Raw genomic sequence first — 7,625 nt, forward strand, 5'->3', positions numbered from 1 at the left:
GCTATGACCTAACTGGTCCATCCTTGTTTGATGGGACAGTTTGAGTGGTGACTAGGGAGGTAGGGAAAGGCTGGAGGAGGTGGATCACTAGAGCTGTGCCCTGGAAGGATCATTCTTTCCATGGCTCCTTCCCCACTCCCTGCTTCATTGCTGCATTGATCAGCTTCCCTCTATTGCAACCTTCCCCTCATGACATACAGTTTCACCTTGGGCCCAGAACAATGGAATTGGCCTTCTATGGATTGAGACCTGTAAAACTCTGAGTCTCAAAGTTTTCCTCATCTAAGTTGTTCTTATCAAGCATTTCGGTCACAGTGATGCAAAAGTTTTCCAAAACACTCTTAAAAGTTACTGTTATTTTAGACTAGATTTTAAATATATGTTTTTATATGTAATATATAACATATTATACATATGTTTATATGTATAATATATATTTTAATATAGATTTATATTATATATAAATATTTCTCTCTATATAAATTTCTCCTGCTGTACAATGATGTGCTTGGTTGGCTTTATGACCAATTTGAGTTGGAGAAATTTGTTCTGAAGGGATCAACTTCATCTTGGTATGTAGTGTTCACAGCCTGCTAATGAATATGTTGAGCTTACTGGAAAGAGAAGGAGAAAACACAGTTTTTTTTAAACTATCAGTATTATAAGTTACTGTTATATACCATAACCAAGTGATATTCCTAGAATGTGAAGTGGATTCAACATATGAAAATCAAACAGTGTAATATACTACATGAACTAAATGGGAAACAAATAGCATGTGATCATCTCAATTCATGCAGGAAAAGCATATGACAAAATAAATCACTTTTAAATGTACACAATAGACAATTTACATAATTTTTGCTATAAATTCTGTTTTATGAAGACTGGCAGAATACATACATAGTGCCATATATTTAGTTTAGATCATTTTAAATTAAAATTTCATAAAAAGAATTTTGTGTAACAATCGTGGAAATATGAATCTATGAAACAATTTTCTCAATTTCTAAGGAAAGTGTTAATCAAAAGCAGTTATTGGTCATCCCCCTGATTCAGCTTTTCTGGGTGTACTCTTTAACTCTTTATATCCAGGATGCATATGAGACCCCAGGAAGATCATTCTGATCCATAGAATGCCTTATATATTCTGTGTCTCGTAGAATATCTTATGCCATTGAAATTAAAGTACACTTAAATAAAAGTTACTAAAATATGTTGATAATACTATTTAAATGACTTCCTCAGGATTTCTCAATTTATTTTATAGCAAAGATAACAAACAAATTTTTACTTTTATTTCAGTGTTAGTTAATTTGTAGACTGTAACTTATGATTTTTTTTAATTTTCTGCATTGACCCTCAAAATTCAGTATTTATGACTCTGCCAAGTAAATCACCAACAGAAAGTGAATGAATGAATGGGTGGATTAATACTTCTTGACAGAGAACTGTACTGAGAAAGTGTTTTTAAAGAATGTTTGCCACCCACTGCTTCAGTGTAAGAGTGCCATTACTTGGGTAGAGGCAAACAGTGGATAGGTATTCCACTTTTATTTTGAAGCAATGCTTCCCCAAAACATTAATGAACAAGTGGGTTACCTAAACCAGTAAACCTGGGCTGGAGCCCAAATTCTGTTATTCTTACTATGGGATGCCAATGTTGCTGATTGTCAGGTAACTGTTTTTGAGAATCATGAGTCTCGATTGAGCAGTAGTTCTTGTTAAAATGCAGATTGCCCCCATCTCCAGAATCTCTAGTTCACTGCATAGGTGGAGATTGATAGGCTGCATCTATAAGTTCCCAGCTCATGTGGATGCTTCTATTTCACACTCTACACTTGGAGCATCAGTGATTCAGAATACGTGGGAAACAGGAAGCACAATCTCATTTCCCAAATAATGATACATGAACGAAAAGGTTTTAATACTTATCAGGTTTTTTTGGAAATTGTGAGCCAGTTTGGGTTATTTAATTGATGATGTTTTCTTCATCAGCATTCCAGAAGGAGCCCTGGAATATCATTCATTTAAAAGATTTCAAAGACAGCATTAACATTGCAAAATAGATGTCTTGCAGAATAAAGAGAGAAATTATTCATATATGAATATGGGAAAGTTATGGCCAATTCATTCTACTGGCTTTCCTATTCCCATCTTCCCTTCCTTCCCTTCATTCCTCTTTGTCGAATTCAATGAACTTCTCTTTTTCCCTTCCCACCCTCTTTATTGTGTGTTAGCATCCACATATCAGAGGGAACATGTGGACTTTGTTTCTTGGGATTGGCTTACAACAGTTAGGGTGATAGTCTCGAGTTCTATCCTTTTACCAGCAAATGCCATAATTTTATTCTTTATTACTGAGCAATATTCCATTGTGTATATATACCACATTTTCTTTATTCATTCATTTGTTGAAAGGCACCTAAATTGGTTCCATAACTTAGCTACTGTGAATTGAGTTGCTGTAAACATTGATGTGGCCGCGTCACAACAGTATGCTGATTTTTAAGTCTTTTGAGTGTATGCCGAAGAGTAGGATAACTGGGACATAACTTTCCTATGTTCATTTGTGAATAAATAACCAGTGTAAACTACATATCATGTACAACCACAAGAATGGGAAGTTACACTCCATGTATGAGTAATATGGCAACATACATTCTACTGTCACGTATAACTAAAAAGAACAAATACAAAATTTTAAAAAATACAAAAAAGGGAGGAATTATTTTATCTCATATATTTCAACAATAAAAAATTATCCGTGGTTTTATGCTGAACATCTGCTCCTCTCAAGAGAAAACTAGTCTGATATCTACAAATATGTGCCTGTCATAGCTCATAACACTCAATTCCCTGCTTAGGAAATTTAAATTAAACAAACAAATAGAACAAAACAGAATCAGGAGCATGATAGTGTCTGTCACTGATGCATGCTGAGCTATCTACAGCTGAGCTAATGTGGTTGATGGGATATTGACTAACATGTTAGAAAGCTTCATTTATCACTCTCCTATGAACTGTGAAATAGTTTTTAGAATTTGGTGAATCCAACTCTAAGTTTTATAATTTGTTACCATGCTGTTGGGAAAAGGAAGAATGCACTGAGTCATTTAAGTCCCTAGAAATGTATTAAAGCAAGAAGAATCTGATAACTTCTGGGAATGCAATTAGCATACACCAAGAACAAAAATACAAAATATTAAAAATACAGGAAGTAAATGGTTCCCCATGTATAAACACGTTCCTGGCTGTATTTTGTTACCTTTAAATTTCGAGACTTTGTGCATTTAAATGAATTCTTACAAGGTACTAGTATTCATATCTATAGAAGGAAGGGAAAAGGGAAGATCTACTTGTGCTTGCTTATAATGAAAATAAGATCTACTTGTGCTTGCTTATAATGAAAATAAGCTATTATTTAAGCTACTTCTCTATGTCTGAAAATAATTATAACTTCATGAGGTTTTTTAATCATGAAATATTTGCTGGTGAAACATTCTATCATATTTACAGTGCATAAGTTTGTATATAATTAATGATTGTTTTGATCATTGTTGCTGCTGAATGTTACCATGAGGAGAAGAGCAACTAACAAGCTTTCTTTAGGATTCAGTTTCCCTTTGAGGGCAAAGCAACACTTTTTAAACATATCATGTCTATTTATTGTTTAATTATGCTGGTTTGTGCCTGCTGAACTTCTTTTACAGTAAGGAGGCACATTCAGGCAGTGTTTAGCATGCTCTTGTTTACAACGCAGTCTAGGATTTGGTTCCTATTCACCCATCATACAGGTAGAAAATCAGACAGTTCTACATTTAAATCCTGGCCCTGTTGCCTAGTAACTATGTAACTTGGCTCAAGTCAATTAAATTATCTGTCTTTATTCATAAAATGGGAACAATAAAATGTAATTCACAGAGTTGTAATGAAGACTAAGTAAGATTATATATGCTATGCCTGTGTCATGTACATGACAATTTATAAGCATTCACTGAACTATAACTGCTATTATCGCTGAAAAATTACTTGCAGAGGCATAAGCAATCCTAAATGCAAGGCCACTATTTAATTGTCATCTTTGGACATCACCTGAACAATGAATATCATGTCTACCTATTGAATAATGCTGTAAAGGAAAGCACTGTAAAGAAAACACAATAGGAGATCTCTGAAACTCAGATTCTTCACCACACTTCTGATTCGAATAGCAGTAGGCAATATTTCCTCATAGCATGTCCCATTGTATCATTATATATTCAAGCAGAAACCTGAATGTGCTTTTTACAATCTACTTTGAAGTAAAAAAAAAAAATAGATGGAATCAAACAGTTCCTGGCTTTCCCTACAAATTTATTGTAACATTAGACATGTACCACTGAGAATTATGGCTGAGATACAAATTTAAATGTAGGATTAATCGCATTGGTTTAATTGCTAATTCATTTCTGAAATGAATGTGTCTGTTGTGAATTTCTGTGTTTTACTCCATCTTTTATATAGGACAATTTTACAGTGCATTTTTTTAGCTGGGAAATGAATAAAATATCTGATCATAGTACTGCATAAGGAAAAATGCCATTTGGGTGAATAATAAGAAATAAATCATTAATGATAGAAATTAAAAACAACTCAATAGAACATTATATGATTCAGTATTTATGTTTTAAATTGTATTGTATTTTTCCAAAAAATTGAATAAATAATATTTATGTATACCAATGTTTATTAGAAGTTGGCATCTGGAATGCATAAAGATTTGCTGAAATTTTCTTGGTGCTAAAATCCTGAGCTTTGATGAAGAAAGCATCATCATTCTTTCCTTAAACCGTTGATGCCACTGGTGAGTCAAACAGATAAACCTGAAACACATTCAGAGTCAGATGAAATATAATTAAACTCTGCCCAAATTTCAGAGACCTTGCAGAATTAGACATGCACACTTTCCCAAGCAAAATATTTCCTTCTTAATGTACTGTATATTTTTATATTAAATGTCTGACAAGTAAGTATATTTATTTTTTTTTAATATGGAACCTTTCACAAATTTTCATACCATCCTTGTTCAGGGACCATACTACTCTTCTCTGTATTATTCCAATTTTAGTATATATGCAGCTGAAGCAAGTACTGCAAATATATTTCTAAACATGAATAAGCACAAAAATGTGAATCATAGTCAAGAGAGGAAACAGTAAATTCAAACATGCATGGATATCCTGGGTTTTGGAATTTTCAGATAAGAAACTGTGACAAATTTATTAAGGCATTTATTGGGAGATGTAGAATATTTATTAATAAATAAAATATTTAATTAACAGATGAAAACAGTACAAATAAAGAAATGAAGGATTCAATTCACAAATATAGCAGCACACTAAAAATAACAAAGGAAAGGATCAATAGACTTGAAGACAAGTCTTTAGAAATTATCCAACTGAAAACACCAAATAGTATTTTTAAAAATCTATATTTCTATTTAAAAAATGGCTAGAAAAACCAGTTACCTTTCAAAAAAGAAATGAAGAAATGAACATCAATGCTTTTATATATATATATATATATATATATATATATATATATATATTATATATATTTAATATATATATATTATATATATTTAATATATATATATATTATATATATATATATATATATATATATATATATATATATATGTAATCATAGACCTAAATATAAAATCCTGAATAAAGTCTTAAATTGAAAATTTAAGAGAATGTCTTTGCAACCTTGGAGCAAGTATATATTCCTTAGAGCAGGGAAAAAATTACTAAGGAAAAATGGTAAGTTATATTCATCAAAATGAGATATTTCTGCCCAAAATAAGTCACTGGTAAGAAAATAGACAAACCGCAGTCTGGGAAAAATATTTGCAATACATGTCTGGCAAAAGATTCATATTTAAACTGCATATCAAACCATTCTATAAAAATTCTATTGGCAAACAATCCAGTTAAAATGGGCAAGGTCTTGCATACTTCTAAATAAAGATAAATAACGACCAATAAACATAAACAGGTGCTCAAAATCTTCAGTCATTAGGAACAAATTAAAGCTACAAAATATATAATTTTATAACAGTTGGAATAGCTAGTAGAAATATTGAAATACTTAATTTTGATCAGAACATGGACCAACTGGTATTGTCATTTCTACTTAGAAATCATTCAATAAACATAATAATAAAATGTCTAGTTCAAATAAATAACAAGTTTATTTGAAGTCCACAAAATATAATTCTGCTGACAGTACAAAAATGAAATTCAGCCAGCACATAAAGTGACTAAAATTTCTGAGTCTGTTTTCTCCTCATTTTCCATATTTTATTTGAGCATCAGATTTTCCTAGCTGTCGTGATTTCTCTGTGCCTCTAAAAGTATGATTGATACTGGGTTTTCATCTGGGAAGACCCAGATTCTGGTCTAAGCTTTTCATTGTTTTCTATTTTAAGTCCATACCTTCCACACCATCCTTTAATTTCCTTGGTTTTCTTTGTCCAATGTGAGTTTCTACTTTGCACCCTAGTGGCTGCAAGACTAGGGTTCTAGCATGGGAATATTGCATTTATGACCCTATCTTAATCTGTTGGACTTCCATTTCAAAGAAGGGAGTGTGAGCTAAGCAAGAAATGCTAAATGAATTTATCACAAATTTTAAATTCATAATGAGTTTATGTAGATTCAATAGAAAACAATTCTTTCAGATGCAAAGTATATTGCTTATAGTGAGAACAAAATGTCTTTTACTATTATCATAACACGTTTTATGATAATAAATTATAATAATTATAAATATGTTACTTACAAATCATATTGTATATTGGTTATTATAGATCTTTTATTATTATAATTATTTTAAAATTAACAGAAATATAGCATTATAGCATAGTGTGAACATTTTCATAAGTTCTCGATACTTTTCTATTTCTATTTTTTTTCTTTAGAATAAAAAGATATTTGATGCAAAGCAAATCAAATTTGGCATGTGCTATGTCTTTATGCCAACTTGACTTCTATATTTTGTAACTCCATATGAAAGGTAGAATATTTCAAATACAGCCTTACCAGTTATTTTAAATATGCCTTAGTCATATCAAGCTTATTGTTTATATAATAGAGGAAAATCTAGAATTAAAGTGTTTGACTCCCTAGAAATATAGTTTTTAATCTATGTTATCATCATTGGATTGATTCATTTGAAACTTATTCCTTGAGTTATAAAGTAGCTTTTAAGAGAGAAAGAACAGTGGATTCGTAGCTCTGGAGAAGATGGTTATGTATATAGGTGGGTTGCAGGAAATATTTTGACTATTAGAGTATAATTATCTGAAAGACTGGAAGAAGGCTGGATCTTAAACTTTATCTCAACACTTAACAAAATTCTTGGTATAATGCAGGCACTCATTAACCGTATCACTGTTATATAAACATCAGGTAGGGTGTTTGCTTGTTTCACTTGCTGTGCATATAGATAATAGAATATGTATTAGATGATTGTAATATAAAAACTTAGATTTGGGGAATTATATATTCTTATATAATAGAGGAATTAATATAGACTTTAAAAGTCTCTTGACTCCCTAGGAGTATGGATTTTATTTG

General features: G+C 31.3%; 1 non-coding gene across 1 annotated transcript; it reads right to left on the minus strand.

The window, feature by feature from the left end:
• Window positions 1-5,027: 5,027 nt before the first annotated feature.
• LOC114095507 (U6 spliceosomal RNA) lies at window positions 5,028-5,130 on the minus strand. The gene has a single exon (XR_003583266.2). It is a non-coding gene; the product is annotated as a U6 spliceosomal RNA (small nuclear RNA).
• Window positions 5,131-7,625: the final 2,495 nt, after the last annotated feature.

This window comes from Marmota flaviventris, chromosome 5 (genome assembly GCF_047511675.1).
Source record: "Marmota flaviventris isolate mMarFla1 chromosome 5, mMarFla1.hap1, whole genome shotgun sequence".
Taxonomy (NCBI): Eukaryota; Metazoa; Chordata; class Mammalia; order Rodentia; family Sciuridae; genus Marmota; species Marmota flaviventris.